This window comes from Enhydra lutris, unplaced genomic scaffold, assembly GCF_002288905.1.
Source record: "Enhydra lutris kenyoni isolate GAN:26980312 unplaced genomic scaffold, ASM228890v2 scaffoldscaffold17, whole genome shotgun sequence".
In the NCBI taxonomy this organism is placed as follows: Eukaryota; Metazoa; Chordata; class Mammalia; order Carnivora; family Mustelidae; genus Enhydra; species Enhydra lutris.
The window spans coordinates 16,464,170-16,484,978 of record NW_019154101.1 but is presented as its reverse complement, the minus strand read 5'-3'; the positions used below and the strand labels follow the sequence as shown (position 1 = coordinate 16,484,978).

Below are 20,809 nucleotides of genomic sequence, written 5' to 3'. Positions count from 1 at the left end.
GAGGAAGGGGGCGCCTGGGTGGCTCAGTGGGTTAAGCCGCTGCCTTCGGCTCAGGTCATGATCCCAGGGTCCTGGGATCGAGTCCCGCATCAGGCTCTCGGCCTGCTTCCCTCTCTCTCCCTCTCTGCCTGCCTCTCTGTCTACTTGTGATCTCTCTCTGTCAAATAAACAAATAAAATCTTTAAAAAAAAAAAAAAAAGTGAAAAAGAAGGAACATTTGTGAAGGAGATGGTGTTACATTCCCAAGTACATTAGCAGCTAATTCCTGTGGTTCTCCCTTTATGATTTTAAGTTCGAATTAACTATTAGATACAAACACACACACACACACACACACAAAGCCCACGTATATTTACAGGCATACTTCATCAGGTGCTATGTCATTGTGATTTTGATTTACATTTCTCTGATGATGAGTGATGTTGAGCAAGTTTTCATGAGTCTGTTTGCTGTCTGCATGTCTTCTTTGGAAAAATATCTGTTTTGACCTTCTCCCCATTTTTTAACCAAATTGATTTTTGTTGTTGAGTTGTGTAAGTTCTTTATATATCTTGAATATTAACTCCTTACTGGATATTTCATTTCTGAATATTATAATCAGTGATCTTTAATGGTACTACTGTAATTGTTCTGGAGTGTCATGAATTGCATCCATAGAAGACAGCAAATTTAATCAATAAATGTTGTGTGTGTTCTGCCTGCTCCACCAACCAACCATTCCCCAATGTCTGCCTCTCTTTGGGCCTCCCTATTCCCTGAGATGCAACAATATTAAAATGAGGCCATTTAATAACCCTGTGATGGCCTTTAAGTGTTCAAGTGAAAGGAAGAGTCACACATCTCTCACTCTAAATCAAATGCTAGAAATGACTAAGATTAGTGAGGAAGGCATGACAAAAGCCAAGAGAGGCAAAGGGGCACCTGGGTGGCTCAGTCGATTAAGCATCAGACTCTTGGTTTCTGCTCAGATCATGATCTCTGGGTTGTGAAATCAGCCCTGTGTTGGGCTCACTCCCTCTCCCTCTGCCTCTTCCCCTCACTCCCTCCCTTAAGAGAAAAAAAAAAAAAAAAGCCAAGAGAGGCGAAAAGCTATGTCTCTTATATCCCAAGTAGCCAAATTATTAATGCAAAGGCGAAGTTCTCGAAGGAAATGAAAAAGCGTACTTCAGTGAACATACACTGCAAAGAAAGCAAAACAGCCTTATTGCTGATAAGTTTTAGGGGTCTGGAAAGAAGATCAAACCAGCCACAACATTCCCTTAAACCAAAGCTTAGTCCAGATCAAGACCCTGAATCTTTTCAATTCTATGAACGCTGAGAAGCTGTAGAAAAAAAGTCTGAAGCTAGCAGAGGTCGGTTCATGAGGTTTAAGGAATAAAGCCGTCTCCAAAACACGAAAGTACAAGGTGAAGCAAGTGCTAATGTAGAAGCTGTGGCAGCTTATTCAGAATATCTAGCTACATCATTAATAAAGGTGGCTACACTGCGCAACAGATTTTCAATGAAAACAAAATAGTCTTATATTAGAAGATACCATCTAGAACTTTCAGAGCTAGAAAGAAGTCAGCGCCTGACTTCAAGGCTTCAAAGGACAAGCTGACTTTTGTGAGGGGCTAATGCAGCTGGTGAGTTTAAGCTGATGCCAATGCCCATGGATCATTCCCCAAATCCTAGGACCCCTAAGAATGATGCTAAATTTACTCTGTTTCTGTTCCATACACAGAACAACAAAGCCTGAATGACAGCACATCTATTTACAACATGGTTTACCATATATTTCAGGCCTACTGTTGAGACCTACTGCTCCGAAGAAAAAGGTTCCTTTCAAAATATTATTGTTCATGGACAATGCATCTGGTCACCCAAGGGCTCTGATGGAGACGTACAACAGATTAATGTTGTTTTCACACCCGCTGACACAGTATCCATTCTGTAGCCCATGGATCGAGGAATGGTTTCACCTTTCAGGTCTTATTATTTAAGAAACATATTTCACGGGGCTATAGCTGCCATACATAGTGATTCCTCTGATCTGGTAAAAGTAAATCGAAAACCTTCTGGAAAGAATTCACCATTCTAAATGCCGTTGAGAACCTTAGGGATACATTGGAAGAGGTCAAAATATCAATGTTAACAGGAATCTGGAAGAAGTTGATTCTAACCTTCAAGGATGGCTTTGAGGGGTCCAGGACCTCAGGGGATAAAATAACCACAGATGTGGTAGAAATAGCAGAAGTAGAATTAGATGTGGAGCCTGGTGATGAGACTGAACTGTTGCAATCTTATGATGAAACTTGGAACAGATGAGGAGGTGCTTCCTATGGATGAGCAAAGAAAGTGGCTTCTTGAGAGAGGAACTTCTTTTTGGGAAGATGCTATGAAAACTGCTGAAATGACAACAAAGGACTTGGTATATTACATAAATCTAGTTGATAAAGAAGCGTCAGGATTTGAGAGGATTGGCTCCAATTTTGTTTTGTTTTGCTTTTTTTTAATCAATTAATTTAAGTAATCTCTACCCCTAACATGGGGCCCAAACCCACAACCCCAAGATCAAGAATCACACGTTCCACTGACTCAGCTACACAGAGGTTCCAGCTCAAATTTTGAAAGAAGTTTTACTGTGGGTGAAAAACTATCAAACAACATCACATGCTACAGAAAAATCAGTCATGAAAGGATGAGTCAAACAATGTGGAAAACTTCCTTGTTGTCTTATTTATTTATTTATTTATTTAAGAGAGAGACAGAGATAATGAGAGAGAGCACACAAGTGAGGAGGAGGAGGAGAAGCAGGCTCCCTGCTGAGCAGGGAGCCCGATGTGGGGCTCGATCCCAGGACCCCGAGATCATGACCTGAGCCGAAGGCAGACGCTTAACCGACTGAGCCACCCAGGTGCCCCTCCTTGTTGTCTTATTTTAAGAAATTGTTACAAGCACCTCAACCTTCATCAACCACTACCCTGGTCAGCAGCCATCAACACTGAGGCAAGGCCCTCCACCAGCAAAAGATTAATAATGACTCTGAAAGTTCAAATGATGATTAGCATTTTTAGCAATAAAGTAAATTAAGGTACATGTATTAATTTTTTTTGACACAATGCTATTGCACACTTAATGGATTCCAGTATAGTATAAACTTAACTTTTATATGCACCAGGAAAATGAAAAATTCATTTGATTTACTCTACTGCAATATTTGCTTTATTGCAGTGGTCTGGAACTGAACTTGCAGAATCTTTAAGGTACACCTGTGTAGATGCATTTATCTTTCCTAAATCTGTCCCTTAAAAGAGACTAAAGCAATGATATCTCCAGAAAACTTGAAGAAATAACTGATTCTGGGGCTAGGGTAAGCAGAGTTAAATGTGAGTCTTGAACATCTTGTGGTGTCAGAGAATAAAGAATTGCTCAGAAAATAATAGAAATATATAAGAAGGACTCAGCTTGAAGGGGCATTACAGGCCAAATTTGGGACAGTTTGATTATCAAAATTCACTATGACAAACAAATCTAACTGTATTGCAAATGTAGGATGTAACCGCTCTCAAGTAGACGCAGAAAGAGTTGCTGACCTAAGTAACTTTGGAAAACAGTATTTTGATTGGAGACCATCAGGCTAAAAACAAAAGAACTGTGCATATATATCGTACTCTAGTTTGTAAACTTGTTCTTCACTAGAGTATGGTTTAATAATTCTGAAAGTATGTTACATTTGTCCTAGGGTTGAACAAATAAGCAAATTAATGTTAGATTAAGGGAGCCAGGTTTCTCACTGCAAAAGAAAGCAATTATAATCAAGTGGAGAAGTCTAGAATGAACCAAATGGTACTAAGTTAGAGTTGAGACGTTAGTATGAACACATGTTTAGTTTTATAGACACATGGGTAATAAATAGATATATAGATGATAGATGATGATTGATTGATGATAGATAATTGATAGATGATAGATGCTAATTTTATTTTATTTTTTTAAAATATTTTATTTATTTATTTGACAGACAGAGATCACAAGTAGGCAGAGAGGCAGGCAGGGAGAGGAATGGAAGCAGGCTCCCTGCTGAGCAGAAAGCCCGATGTAGGGCTTGATCCAGGACCCTGGGATCATGACCTGAGCCGAAGGCAGAGGCTTTAACCCACTGAGCCACTCAGGCGCCCCGATAGATGCTAATTTTAGATACATGCATATACATTGATTAATATGCATTCATGTATCCCTCAGTGCTATTCACTAGAAGCAATGATACCCCGATAGCAATGGAGAAATCTGCACCTAGATCTTGGTTTTTAATGCCATTCTCAATTGAAGGAGAAATAGTTTGTCTAGGACTGGGGCAAAAAAAAATAGAAGATGAACCTAGAACATCTGAAATACAAGAAAGTAAATCTCAAAAAACACAAAAGAATACAGGCATGTCAAAGATACATGGGAGCCAATGTGAAAGATTTCCCATTGGCAAATGCTGAACAATTTGACCAACACAATAAATATAGTATATTTATGATATATTGTGGATATATTTTTTGGATTATAATCCAAAGTATAAAATAAATATATAGGAGTTCATAATGATAGAAATAAATAATGGAAGGAAGGAAGGAAGAAAAGAGGAAGGAAAGAAGGAAGAGAGGAAGGAAGGAGGGAGGGAGGGAGGAAGGGGGGAGAGAGGGAGGGAGGGAGAGAGGAAGAACGGAGGAAGGAAAGAAGGAGGGAAGGGGAGAAGGAGGGAGGAAGAAAGGGGGAAAGGAGGGAGGAAGAAAGGAAGGAAGGAAGGAAAAGAGAAGGAAGGAAGGAAGGAAGGAAGAAAGGCAAGCAAATAAAGGAAAAAGAAAGAAAGAAAGCAGAGGAGGAAATAGATAAATTCTCCTTATAGAAGAATTACAAACAATATATGTAGATATTTCCCTCCTGGAAATGCAGGTTAATTCCTCTCTCCTTCAGTGTTAGCCGGATTTAATGATACCTTCAAAGAGCATGGAAAGGGAAAATTGATAACTTTGCACTGGAAAGAACTGGCAAAGACTAAATTAATGAGGTGATCAAAGCTAACAGCACGAATGATAAATTCCGCTGATATCATATACTCCCTGATTTAATGTGATATTGTTGCTATGTAAGAAATATTCTTTTTCTTAGGAAATGCACACTGATAATTCAGTGGTAAAGGGGCATGATACTTATATTACATGGTTAAGAAAAAATATGTACACAATACATAATATGTATGTGTGTGCATATATACACATACAGAGAAAATGACAAAGTAAACATGGCAAATATTAACAATTGGTAAACTAGGTTGACAGGTCTATTGAAATTCATTGTACTCTTCTTGCAACTTTTCTGAAATTTTAATGTTTTCAAATGAAAAGTTAACGTTTAAAAGTGATAATTTTTCTTATTTTCTTTCAACTTTTGTTATTTCTTAATACAGGATCAATATATGGTCATTGTGAAGTACTTTTTAAGAAACGAAACCAAAAATTTTAAAATCAATAGTAACGATGGATTATGAATATTTCATACTTTCAATATGCATTTACATTTTTTAAAGAAACCATATTAGACAAATTAATTTTTAGTCTACCTTTTTCCTGTATAGTGAACATTTTGTCATATCATTGTAGTTATACTATTTTAATGGCTGAGATTTCATTGTAGGATTATTTCCCCAATTCCCTAACGTTGCTTATTCAAATTGTTGAAAGTTCAGTATAATAACCAACCCTGACATGAAACGTATTTGTAGCTAAATCATTTCCCACGTACATAAATATTTTCTGAATATAATTTTCTAACACTTATCAATTTTTTTGTTAGATAATAACATTATCAAATGGATTTATACATAGAGAAAAATTTCAGTAACACCTAAAGGATCTACAGACTCCAGCACCCTAATTCCATTTGGTGAATGTCATGAGCATAAATGTATTCTTTTCAGTTCTGGTGTTTCCCTTATAACTTTAAATCACAGAGCCCTGTTTCTTTATCTGTTTACTTCCAGCTATGAAAGGTGAGGGAATTAGTGCACTTAAATCACCACCCACCTTTATCTCCTCTCTCTACCTTCAAACTTATATTACAATCTCGGATTTATTATCAGTCAGCATGAACCATGTGCCAGGCACTAGGTAAAAAGAGTAAGAGTGTCAGAGAAAGAATAAAAGTAAAACAAAGATATTTTATTTTTTCTTATTCTTAATTGATGTATAGATAACTATTGGTTCAAAGTAATAATAGCAACAATGTATTGGGTGATTATAATTTACTGGTAAGTAAAATGAATGATATCAATGTTATAAGAATAGGAGAAGGAAATTGGGAACACATCTGCACTATCCATGAAGGATTATAGTGTTACTTGAAGATGGACTTAATTTGCTATAAATGTGTATTGTAAAATCTAGGGGAACCACTAAAAAAGTTTTATGAAGTATAATTGAGATGTTAAGAGAACAGAGAAATGGAATCTTGTTAAATGAATGGAAGACAGAAAAGAGAAAAAGAATAAGAAAGCAGTTACAAATATGGTCGCTCTTTTTTTCCCATCCTCTCATTAACAGAGCTATCTGCTGTGGGGGCTTGGCAACAATTGCCTTCTCTTCTGTTTGGATCACTTTGGTCCCCAGCTGCCAAGGATTCTGATACTTAGAAGTTGTCTCTGCTCTGCTGCCCTAGTGATCAGAAGAGTAGAAAGAATGTATTATATTGAAGTATGTGTCTCTTAAAGCAGTGTTGCAGTGAGCTAGCATCTTGTAGGAGATTTGGTGCAACACTCTTTTCAGTTTTTGTCCCCTAACCCTGGGAAAAAGGCAAGAATTCATGGAAACAGGACCAAATGATTGTCTGAATGGCAGAGACATTATTTTACTCAGAACTACCAACCCTTCTTTCTCTTTCTGAGATAATGTTCTTAAGTCAAGCTCTATTTATTTATTCTGGAAAGTTATTATATGGTGGAAGGCACTGGTGACCAAGATGAATGTAACCCAGTTCCTGATCTCAATAACTTGTCTTTTTAGGAGAAGCTAGAGAACTGAAATAGGATTACATTATGCTATAATAAATGCTATGACAGGAACATATGTTAGAAGCACAGGGTAGAAGTGACCTAGCCTGGAGGGGTTATCTAGACAAGATAAGATGATCAAGATAAGCTCTGAAAGGTGGGAAAGGGTAAGTTAGGTGAAAAAATATGTCGTAGACAATGTAAGCAGCATACGAAGGAACATGGAATTGGAAGAGAGCCTGACGTTTTCAGGGCTGTGCTAGGATTCTTAGGATAAATTCTTTTCAAAAGGTTCTTTGATTCCTTTTACAATGTGACTAGCCTCTGGGCCTGCACCTCGATTTACTAGACATCTATGGACTTTTCTTAAAGCAAGGGTTATTAGTTAAAGTATGAATCATGGTTGAGGAAAAAATCATTGTTAAATCATAGCTAAAAAGAGAATACAAGAAGCAAAACAGGAGGAAGAAGAGCGACAACACCAAACTCCTCTCCTCACCAAATGTCAGGAGATACCATATTTGAGGTGTTTGGTTCTGAGTCAAGAAGTAGCCTTGGGAGGTGGTATATAATCAGTCATGCCATGCAGAAGATATTTGTGCTAGGTTATTTATAATCTAAGAGATGACAATACCTGGCAACTGAAAATATGAGAAAATATAAGACTGTCAGCAACTGTTGAAAATGACAGGTGCTAGCTTTTCTAATGTGACCCTATCCACTGAGTTCTCTTCCTTTGCTCCGAAAACAACTCCAGAATTTATCTAATGATATGACATCCTGTGTTAGCCTTGGTCTTTCAGCTGACATAACATGTAGGATGTTTGGCAGTAAGAAGACGGTTAGTTGTGTTTTTAAGACCCATAATTTGTGATCCTACATTCACAGAAAATATGGCTAATTTTCCTTTAATTTTCTTTTCACCTTAATACATAGTGTCCTACCTTGAGTTGAGAAATCAGCCAGCTATCCTTAAACAGCTTTAGATGTCAAAATAGATCATACATCATCTTTCAAACAAGTTAAACAAGTTGCAAAAGCTTGAAATGTCATTTTCACAATATATACCTATGGCAATAAGTTGCAAACTTTGCATGTCAAGGAGAACACACCAGGGCAGAGCATAGTAAAATTGCCCATCTAAAGTTCTCTCTACAATGGGCCTGGATCTCATAGAACAGGATCTTTTAAAGCATAAATGAAAATGCATGCACTTAACTCCTTGCCTTTCCTTTCTACTCTGCTCATTCTTGATAAAGATTACTAAATCAATAAAGTGGTTTTAAACTTTTATCTTGATTTCATGAACATTATCTCTAGTTTCCCATCTTCTCACTTTTCCCCTGGATTCAATTCAAAAGTCAGCACAGTGTCTTCATCAGCTGCTTAATCTATAGCAATTCCCCTTTATGGCAATTCTTTTCTTTTGCGTTATGTCCTAGCAATTTGGTACAAAATAATTTATTTCCTCACATTAACTTTTGAACTAAATGAAGGTATTGAGTAGATTTGGTTTCAAAATATGTTTTCAGGAAGTTGTTATGTGGAAAAAAAGTGAAAATAATACATTCATCCAGAAATTATTGGTTTATATAAATCTTTTATGTCTGGTAAGAACCTGTGACCCAAGCCTTTGGATTTAGATATGCTTTATTTTTAAAGTTAAAAGGATCCAAGGTAGCATCTGGAAAAATAAATAGGTAAGAGTATTTAATAAAAATAGATTTCAAAATCATAGACTGAGCTCTAAAATGCCCTTCTAGATAACGAAATCTACTCTGAAATTAGCATAACTTTTATGAGGCCATTATAACATAATACTAGACACAGTTCAATAAAACACATTTGATGGGCCAGAAATGACTATTATATATAAATTATAATATGATAAGAGAAACATCACAAATCAATGAGAAACAGATGGACAATGCAAAAAATTGCATTGTCCCCAAAATTCAATATCATAGAAAGGGCGGAAAGAGACAATTAAAGACCTAAGAGACACAACAAAATGCAACATATGGCCTTTGTCTCAGATGTAAGGAAATCAATTGTAAATAGACACCTCCGAGTCTCAGGTAAACCTGGATATGAACTGAATATTAGTTGATATTAAGGAATTATTATTAATTTTGTTACAGGCACAGCAATTTTGTAAAAACACAACAATTATCTATTTTAAAAGGAGATATCTTTCTCAATTAGAGAAACATACTAGATTATTAACAGTGAAATGACCAGGTCGCTGGGATATTTTTTAAAATATTCAAGGTTAAAAAAAAAAGTGGGAGGAAAGAGAGCAATGAGATAAGGAATACAAAATGATCATTGGTGAAGGATGGGAATTCATTACATTATTCTTGCTACCTTCCTGTACTTTTGAAAATTTCTATAACACAAAGTTACTTTATCTTTTTTTTAAAAGATTTATTTATTTATTTATTTGACAGACAGAGATCACAAGTAGGCAGAGAGGCAGGCAGAGAGAGGGGGGGGGGAAGCAGGCTCCCAGCTGAGCAGAGAGCCTGATGCGGGGCTCAGTCCCAGGACCCTGAGATCATGACCTGAGCCAAAGGCAGAGGCTTAACCCACTGAGCCACCCAGGCGCCCCCACAAAGTTACTTTAAAAAACACTGAAATCAGTTCTTCAAATAAAACTTCTTATCTTATTAAGGAAAAGAAAAAAAAAAAGCAAAGTATTTCTCTGGAAGAAGAGAGGGTCACGAACTCCCGATTCTTCACCCTTTCCCATGAAAGCCCCTGAAATGTCTCCAAGGAACATGGTTTAAATACTGCTGCATCTGATCCAACTCCCTAAGCTAACAGCAGAGGATCTCTCCAGGCACCATAGTTTCAGAGTTGACTAACCATCCCACAGCTAACCTGTTTATAGGAATACACACTGTACTCACCTCCTGGTAAGCCTACCTCCACCCACCTTCCCAGGTAGTGATCTTCCTTGGGTTCACACTGACCTCACTGCTTGCCTTGCTCTTGATGCCTAAGAACTTGGTAAATATGTTCCTCATCTTTTGATTTGGTGTCCTTCTGTGGAATATTTCACCACAACACTAACCATAATTTTCATATTAATAAAGGACTATCAAATTAGAAAGAAAATACTGTTGAGAAACTATTCAAGAAACTATTCAGAAAAAAGTTAGTATATGCCTTAACATGTATTCACCAAAATTTCAAGACAAATAGTCAAATGTAAAATAAAAGTAAAAGCATCAAATGAAGAGCTAAGATAAAATTGTAGTTGAATATCAGATCTCTACACGAGACAGGATTTTGTAATTTTGGAAGTCAAGATTAAAATTTTTTTACTATACAGAGTCTAAGAAATTTCATACATAGCAATATTTTAAAGTTTAAAATCACATAATAAACTTTAAAAAAAAGAGTCACAAAAAAAGAGAGAAGTGGTTGAAATTTTTATTATAAAAAGAGCTCTTAAAACACTAAGACCTCGAAAGAGCAAATGGCAAATGTCATAAACAGTCATTTCATATAAGAAAAATGCCATAAGCATATCCATGGAAATATAGATAATAGTATTAATGTCTCTATTAATTTAAAAAGTATAAAATGAGAGTTTTACTTATTAAAGCAGTAATAAATATGTATCAAATATAATTCTTGCTAGGTTCAGAAAAGCCTTTAAAATATTCTAACCTTTGACTCTAATTCTCTTTATATATATATATATATATATATATATATTTTTTTTTTTAAAGGATTTGTTTACTTATTTTAGAGAGAGAGCACACAAGCTGCTGGAGGAGTAGAGGAAGAGAGAGAAGAGAATCTCAAGCAGAGTCCACACTGAGCATGGAGTCCCCGACACAGGGCTCGATCTCACAACTCTAAGATAATTGACCTGAGCCAAAATCAAGAGTTGGTCGCTCAACTGACTGGGCCATCCAGGTGCCTCAAAACCTTTGACTCTAATTCTTAAAATTTATCCTAAAGAAACAAATCTTAAATTTTAAAAAAATGAGCAAAATTGCTCATTAAATGTTACTTGTAATAGCAAAAAAACGAGAAAAATACTACTGTTCAACAGCAGAAGATTAAATAATAGAGCAAATACTCAATGACATCTAAAAAGATTCTGTTATGAAAAGACAATCTACTGATTGGGAGAAGATATTTGCAAATGATATATTTGATAAGAGGTTACTATCCAAATATATGAAGAAATTACACAGACAAAAACCAAATAATCCAATCAAAACATGGGCAGAATAGACATTTTTCCAAAGAAGACATAAGATGGCAAACAGATAAGTGGAAGATGCTAGACACCACTAACCATCATGGGACTGCAAATCCAAATCACAAGGAAACATCACCTCACACTTGCTACCAATAAGGATATGGCGTAAAAGGAAGACTCACATACTCTAGAGAGAGATCACAAGTAGGCAGAGAGACTGGCGGGGTGGGGCGGCAGCAGGCTCCCCACTGAGAAGAGCCTCACCTGGGGCTAGATCCCAGGACCCTGAGAAGATGACCAGAGCCAAAGGCAGAGGCTAGCCTCACATACTTTTGATGGAAATGTCAATTGATACAGCCACTGTGGAAATAATATGGAATTTAATTGTAAATAATTAAGAATAGAAATACCATTTGATCCAGTAACTCCACTACTGGTACTTACTGGTACTTACCCAAAGAAAATGAAAACACTAATTCAATGTTTTTGCAACATTATTTACAATAGCCAAGATATAGAAGCAACCCAAGCACCCATTGTTAGATGAATGGATAAAGAAGTTATATAATATATATAAATATATATATACACACATACACACACATATATATAAAATTTATTTCATATATATGAGTAATATTTCATATATATATATATATATATGAAATGTTACTCAGCCATGAAGTAGAATGATATCTTGTTATCTGTGACAGTGAGATGGACCTAGAGGGTATTATATTAAGTAAAATAAATCAGACAGAAAAGGCAAAAACCAAATAATTTCACTTAAATGAGGAATCTAAAAAAAAAAAAAAAAGCAAAAGAGTAAACAAACCAACAAAAAGCAGAAACAGACCTGTAAGTACAGGTCTAAATAAACTGATGGTTGCCAGATGGCATAAGGGTGGTGGAGGGATGAGCAAAAATGGGTGAAGGAAGTGGGAAATACAGGCTTCCAGTTATGGCATGAGAAAGTCACAGGCATAAAAGATATAGATAGGAACATAGTCAGTGATAGTGTAATAGTGTTGAATGCTGAGGATGGTAGCTACAGCTGTAGTGAGCATAACATAATGAATAGACTTGTTGAATCACTATGCGATACACTGAAACAAATGTAGCACCATGTATCAACTATATTTCAATAATAAAAAAATTTAAAAATTAAGAGATTCTGTTAATGCAAAAATGGTTACATTTTATGATTAAGTAAAAAACAAAACAAAACAAAACGGGGCATCTGGGTGGTTCAGTCAGTTAAGCTTATCTGCTTTTGGCTCAAGTCACGGTCTCAGGGTCCTGGGATGGAGTCCCGCCTCTGGCTCCCTGCTCAGTGGGTAGTTTGCTTCTCCCTCTCCTTCTGCTCCTCAATCTCTCTCTTTCTCTCAGTCTCTGTCTCAAATAAATAAATAAAATCTTAAAAAAAATTGAAGGATGTAGGTTTCCATATAAAAACTATCACTAATATTTTCAAAATAAAGGTAAACCTATTTATAGATTAAAAATATTAAAATAAAATCTCTATATTTAGTCATTCTTCCCTTTGGATATTGAGATTAAATGAGTTTTTTTTCTTATTTTCTGTTAACTTTTAAATTTCTTCTAAAATTTCTTTAATAAATTTTCCTCACTTTTGTAATTTTGTTGAATATTTTTTGGAAAAGACAAAGGCTGTACTTACAGTGCAAACAACTAGTGTTCATGAGGAAAGAATGACAAAGTAGTTGGGCAATCTGAAGGTTCCTTGATCGTCATAGTGATAGAGTATGCTGTAATGAAGCTTATCTTGTCCTTTAATTATAGATCTTTGTATCAAGCTGCTAGCTAGGCAGAAAGTGAAAAGGACTTTCTGAGTTCACATGAAATAGAGGTCTCTGGCAGCTTGAAAGTCCATCTCCTAGTCCCCTCTACAAGGCCATTTGGGACAGCAGAGTAGTTAACAGTATGCAGATGTGGTTTCAGATCTTGACTAGGCCACTTACTACTATTGACTCTGGTCAAGTTACATAACCTCAGTTTACTCATTTGTGAAGGGAAGATACTAATAATGATCTCTCAGTTTTGTTGTGCAAAAAAAGGGAATATTAATATGCTGAGGAGGTAACTGGATGAGCATAGAAAAAGAAGGAAGAAATTTGATATGAATGGTTAACTTCAACTAATGCATGTTTCCCTAGCAGAGATATATGTCTGGTGTAGAATTAGAGAGTTGTGTGTGCTATGATTGTGCTCAGGGATTAGCAGTCAGTAACTTGGAGGTGTTGTGTTTATTACAATGTCAGACAAATGTGAGGCGCTGATGGTAACAGCAGAGAAAAAGACAGAAGAGGCTCCTGTTTTCATGAGTACAGTATATGTAGGAAGTCAAACACTGAATCATTCAGTCTATGTTGTGATAAGAGAGCAAGGTGCCATAGGAGTATAAAATGAGTATAAAAAGAGAAAGTTTCCAGGAGGAAGCAAGATTTCAGCTGAGAACTGAAGGATGAGTAGGAGTTAGCTGTGTTGAAGAGGAAGAGGAATGTGAATTGGGCAGAAGGAACCCCATCTGTGCAAGGACCACTGCTGGGAAGAAACCGAGAGCTTCGGAGGTGCTGGGAAAAGTCTAGAACAGCTATGGCTCAGAGAGCTATGTGGAGCGATGAGACAAGAGCCCAGGTCCAGCTGATGTAATGTCTGAGAGGCAACCAAAGGATTGCAGTCATTATTTCCATAAAGACAAAGGGAGCCAGTAAAGATTGCTTAACTGGAAATCTATCTTTCCTTCCCTCTCTTCTTCTTCTTTTTTTAATGTTAATAATGCTCTAGACTTTTAGCAACTCTGTGGTGGGGACACATTCTGACTCAACCTCACAAGTTTATATCATCAAATTCTTGGAGTTCTGAAGGTTACTTATAGTGTGTACCCACCTAGCTACTCTAGGAACTGAATTTATTTGAAGGGCTTCTCACCTTGTTTTCTTTTCATATTTATACTGTTCTTATTTTCTAGTCCTTGTCTACATTGTTGAACTTGGTATAAGACACTAGACTTGTTTTCTAATCGCCTTGTGATATACAAATTGACATATCATTATTTCACTTATTACAATTTTTATAGAAGTGGAAAACACACATACACAAAAGAAAAAGAAAACACAAAGGTAGTGTTTTGACACTCTGAATTTGACTGTATTGGATCTTTTTTTCCAGCATTCATTTCCCTCGAAAGAAATTGTCATCATTAGTTACTGCTTTCCATTTATCGAGGACTTACTGCATGTCCTATCTTCTTTTTTCATATCTCATTTAATCATCACAACAACCTTGCAGAAATGAATTTTTACTTTTTGTTTATAGTTGGAAGACTGGAGCTTAGCAGTTATACAGATCTTGTTCAAGGTCACACGTGGATAAATGATAAATACTAACCCAAATAGTCTGTTTCAGTTAACCTGTGCTGCTGTCAGCTTCAAAAATTCCAAGAACCATAAATTTAAATTTTTTTTAAAAAGTATTTCTGGATAGACTCTCAAAAAAATTCATGTTTGAAATTATGGGCATTTAAAAGTGTGAAAGGAAAAGTATTCTACTCCTCAGACCTCTAGCCCACAAGCAAAATATGCAAAATCTGATCATTGATGAAAAATACATGTTACTTGCTAAAAATGGAAATAAATGGTAAAAATAAAAGTACACCATGTCCAAACCATCAATATAGCTTAACCCTAACATATGGTTCTATTTATGGTTTGGGGAGATACTAAAAATAACAAGAAAGGGCATAAGACTTGTTTAAAGCACCATGTTATAAAAATGTGTAGTATATAAGGATGAATACAAGACCAAATCTTATTTAATGCAGCAAGAATTTTTTTAGACAACCTTTTCTTGAAATTTCCTGTCTAATTCCACTTAAGTCATTTTTGCTTGACATATCAATTCACCGCACAGCACACTTGTATTGATTATCTGAGGTTTGTGAACACTTTTCAAGATGCAACAGAGTTTATGTTCTACAAATACTGGAAATTCCCCAGAAGTCCTGGGACTTTTGGAAAATCTTAAGACATTCATGCTTTTAATTCTTGAAACCATTCGCAGCCTTAATGCAATGTGGCTTTTAAAAACAGCGCTGGCATTTTAAACGTCATCTTGCATTTAGCCACAAATTTAGAAGATTGTTAAAAATACTTTTTAAGGGGCACCTGGGTGGCTCAGTGGGTTAAGCCTCTGCCTTCGGCTCAGGTCATGATCCCAGAGTCCTGGGATCAAACCCCACATCCGGCTCTCTGCTAGGCAAGGAGCCTGCTTCCCTTCCTCTCTCTCTGTCTCCCTCTCTGCCTACTTGTGATCTCTCTCTCTCTGTCAAATAAATAAATAAAATCTTAAAAAAAAAAAAACTTTTTAAATGAAAAACAAAATACAGTCTAAAACCTGAACCAATCATTGGGTTATCTTTGTCGCCACAAACTGCAGATCTTCCTTGACTTATGAAGGGGTTAACTCTCAATAAAACCATCTGCAGTTGTAAAGACCATTAAATCGAAAATGCATTTAGTCCATCAAACCTATGGAATATTATAGCTTAGACTAGCCTACCCTAAATGAGCTCCGAACACTTACATTAGCCTACAGTTAGGCAAAATCATCTAACACAATGCCTGTCTTATAATAAAGCATCAACTATCTCATGTAATTTATTGAATACTGTACTGACAGTGAAAAACAGAATCACTGTTATGGGTACAGAAACCTGAGGGTTTACCTTCCTGATTGTGTGGATGACTGGGAGTTGCAGCTCTGCCCAGTATCACAAGAGAGCTATGGCTAGCCTAGGAAAAGATCTAAATTCAAAATCTGAAGTACAGTTTCTACCGAATATTATCACTTTTGCACCATCATAAAGTCAAAAAGTCCTAAGTCGAACCATCATAAACTGGGAACCATCTGTATGGGCTTTGCACATTGAAAGAGTGAAGGTTTTTTTTTGTCTTAATGATTTATTTCCCAAGCTAAGGTGCTACTGTAAGCCTGCAAAAGCTATAAATTCCTGTTAACTAACCACACTTTTTTCTTTCAGAGCTACTCTTTTTTCTTACAGTATTAGTGTACTTTATATGAATAGATTCCCACACCGAAATTTTTCTCTAATTTGGCATTACGTGGAATACATTATAGCTTCTTTATCTTTTTTTTCACTCACACATAAAAGCTAATTATCGTGGAGAATCATCAGTTTCAGATCCCAAGCTTGGCTATAATGCTGACTAAAATTGGTCAAATGCCAAGGCACCCTGGTTCCCACATTTGCCACGTTTGGAGTTTTAGATAACCATCACCTACAGCTCTTACACTCTTTAATTATATGTGCTGCAAGTCCTCCAGACAAGTGAGGACCAGAATGAAGATGAAAATCAAACGAGTATTTTGATAGTTTTAAATGATAGTCTTTAATTACAAATGTTAAACACCTGCTAGATTATTCCAGAGTTACTACTGAAATGTTTAACTTGGCACTTGTTTGTTAAAAAGTAAGTATTTGTGGGAGCAAGGAAAAGGTATATAGGATGAAAGGAAGTGTTTGGTGCCATAAATTAACAAACACCTAATAACAATCTAGCAACAAAACTCTTCTACATATGCGTAAGAAATAGAACGGAAGGAGTCTGATAGGAGCTTTGGTCATTTCATCCATTTTATCTTCAATTGCAGATTCAGTATGGAAAAATGACAAAACTGAAACTTCAGCTATGAACAAAACCTGAAAGAGTATGTGTGTGTGTGTGTGTGTGTGTGTGTGTGTGTGTGTGCACAGCTGTGACAAACCAGAAAACTGATGAGAAGTTAGAATGAAGAAATGAAGAATGTGAAAATGGATTAGAAATGTGACTTAAAGTTCTACACTGAAATTCCCACAATCATATCTAATTTATTATATCTGCTGTCATTTTTTCATTTTTTAAATTATGAATTATAAAATTATAAATTATGATATATTTTATATATATAATATATACAGAAAGTAATGTAACAGGCAATTCTCTGTTACAGTTTTAACATTGAATTATAGATGGCAGGATGTTGGATATAGTTACATTTAATTTCCAAATTACTTTGGTCTCACTGAAATTTGAAACTCATGAATGTAAAGTGGCTCTCCTCCCTGGGTATTTTTGAATTACCTGCCCCAAAAAGGCATTCATTGACAAGCTTGGCCAAAATATGGGAAGTTGGCTCAGGACAAACACTGTCTTTAATTAGTTCTCCTGTTGTTCTATCTTTGAATAAACCTTTATACAGTTGAGTAGCTTGGACGACTAGAAATTAATATGGTAGAGCACTATGAAGGCCAATGTAATTCCAGTTGCTCTGAGTTGAGGAAAATTTGAACTAGAGCCACAATCACATCCAAGTCTTCAAGGACAATGACCAATTCAACTTTGGGACTCTGGCTGGAGTCTAGGCTTCAAGTCCTGGGTTAATGAATCGCAACATTTCCCCCTTCATTCCCTGGAGTTCTTTGAGTTAACCTCAACCGTAGTCATTTTCATAGAGTTAGGCTTAAGGCTAGTTTACATTTTATTTGAGGAAGCTTTTCTTTTCTTTCTTTTTTTTTTTTTTAAGATTTTATTTGATTTGATTTGACAGATAGAGATCACAAGTAGGCAGAGAGGCAGGCAGAGAGAGAGAGAGAGAGGAGGAAGCAGGCTCCCTGCCGAGCAGAGAGCCCGACGCCGGGCTCGATCCCAGGACCCTGGGATCATGACGTGAGCCGAAGGCAGAGGCTTTAATCCACTGAGCCACCCAGGCGCCCCTTGAGGAAGCTTTTCTAAATTAATTGTTTAGAATTAATAAATATGCCTGGATATATGAAATACGTAACTCTGACCCAAGTTTTTCAAAGCAGAATAAAGTCTTACACTTCACTTACTTTTAAAATAAACTTCAGACTTTCTGCTACTATAGCAACTAAAAACTATTTTAATGTCTATACTAATTCCGATTGAATTTTGTGAAGAGTAACCGACAAGACATTCCAGCACGAATGCCCAACTAGGCTTTAGTTCCATGTTGCAGGGAGGCCGATCGCTCACTGCATTAAATAAGGACTCTGACCCAGGCTTTGCTTTCCAAGTGGGTGCCTCTTCAGTTTTGGTATTCAGCAGGAAAGTGTGTAGGCATTGAAATTACTCTATCGTCATAGCCCAAATAAGCATTTGGTTGTTTGGTAGAAACATCCGGACACCAGAAGAAATGACGACTTAAAATTTCGACACTTCTGAAGACCAGGAAACAAATCCAAAATCTTTCCTCCAAATTAGCTTTCTTTACACGATACTCTTTATTCTTGTTGAAGCAATGTTTCTATGGTGTTTGTTCCGTTGTCTGCTCTTGAGTTCTGAAAACTGCCAGCTGCGAATGCTGACATGCCAAGGGCTCAGCTATATTTGCCCAACCAAGAAAAGGTAAAAACAGAATCTCAGAGCCAGTAAAAATTATAAACATGTTTCTACACTGTTGGTGTGCTGTTTATAAAAAGAACTCACTTTAAGACTTTAATAAGCCCCCAAACTTTATTATTTTGCTCTCCCTCCAAGTATAAAGCACAGATGTTTTGGCATGTTGGAATCTGAAGTTTGGAATTTTTAGGAGAGGCGGTGTGTGGGCAGAAAATGAGCATCCTGGGCAGGCTGAGGGTCAGCAATTTTCTCAAAATAAGGTAAAAGAATAGCCCATGGCCTGGAAACTTTATAATAGAGACTCACAGGGGTGAAGACGTTAATGCACTGAACCAAATAAGGACACTGGACTTCTTCCCAATTATCTGAAGACACTGGACAATCATAACACTTTTAAAAACAAGCAGCATAAACTTGCATATAAAATTCTGAAATAAACCAATGGTAAGATAAAATATATAATTATCTAACAAGAGTAGAGAATTTCACATAAAAGCAGAGGCTTTGTTTAAAAATAAGTTTCCTAATGTCTATAGTATATGAAATACTGCTGTTAAGACTATGAAAAGTAACTTGGGCAGTTTAGGTTCCCTGTTCCTATTCTAACATGACCATCCTCTCCCCCATTTCCATTCAGTATTAAACTTTTCCCCTCAGCAAACTCTACAACTACCCTGCCCAATATGATACTGGCCAAATATGGCTCTTTAATTAAAATTTAAATTCATTCATTTCTTCAGATTCACTAGCCACTTTTCAAGTGCTCAATAGAGGACGTGGCTAGCGGCTACCATAGTGAACAGAATAAAACATTTCCACCACCATATCAAGTTCTACTACTTATAGAAGATTAAAAATGTTGATTTTTTTAAAGATGGAATTTTATGCAAAAAAATAAGTAGCTAATATTTACGAAATGAAACCACATAGTTTTCTCATAATTTTTAAGCACAACTCAAGTTTTAGTTAAGGAAAGCAGACAGCCAATTAAGAGTGGAACATCTTTTTTTAAACTTCGGGAAGGGTTCACCCTGTTAAGCTTCCTTGGGCCGGGAACTGTGGGGCCATTCTTAAAGTTGCCACTCCTTAACAATGTACCTGATATATAGTTAGTAGTGATTTCTTTCGGGAATGAGAACTTCTCAGATGTATCTATACATTTACAAAACTGTGTATATTTATAATATGCCTATTTTTAATAAATTATGAAAACTTTTAAGTTGGGAAATATTTAGAATGAACTGTTTCCGAGAAGTGTAATTTGCCCTTCCTCCCACCTCCACACAGCTCTCTCAGAAACCTATGTCATACTTGCACCCTGCATCTTCAACATTCAGTGGTTTAATCATTTGTCCATCAATATCCTGTGACCCCGGCATGTGCAGGACATAGAAACATTACGTAAGTCATTCGTTTCTCTATTCCCTATAGTTAACTGCAAACACATACATGCGGAGAAAACTTGCCTCTCCCATTGGTTCCTCAGCCAGCCAAATGATAATACCTGAAGAAATGCTGACATTACCAATTATAATAATTGACTGGGAAACTGGTTATTAGATAATCCTTTGATTTTAGGTCGATCTTGCAGCTTTTGCTCATAAAAAAAAAAAGCAACTGAACTGGACTCGATTATTTCTAAATTAGTAATTATCTTATACTCTAATAATCATTTGCTTTGTGATAATGGATATGCAGATTTTTAAAAATTAAAGAACTCTCTTGAAATATGACTTAGGACTATTACAAATACTCCTATTTAAAATTACAGAAATACTATACATTGCCCAAAACTGTTCTACTCCCCCTGAACGTTTCAATTGGGCGGGAGGAGGGCACGGGTGTGAGTGGTAAGGGAGTGTTAGGAATTTCTAAAATCTATCTTCTGTATTTTCACAATGTCTTGGAATAACAGACTCATAGATCTACTTCATTCTTTTGTTGCAGAGCATAACCATACTTACACTCACTTGTTCTTATTATCTCCAGGAGGCTCCACAGCTTTAAAGTATCAAGCCTATCTCTTTTTTTTTTTTTTTTAAGATTTTATCCATTTATTTGACAGAGAGAAATCACAAGTAGGCAGAGAGGCAGGCAGAGAGAGGAGGAAGCAGGCTTCCCGCCGAGCAG

At 36.3% G+C, this 20,809-nt stretch overlaps 1 pseudogene; it reads right to left on the bottom strand.

Moving 5' to 3' along the window:
• The window catches only part of LOC111147745, a 56,743-nt pseudogene extending 36,685 nt beyond the window's left edge, over window positions 1-20,058 (bottom strand).
• Between the last annotated feature and the right edge of the window lie 751 nt (window positions 20,059-20,809).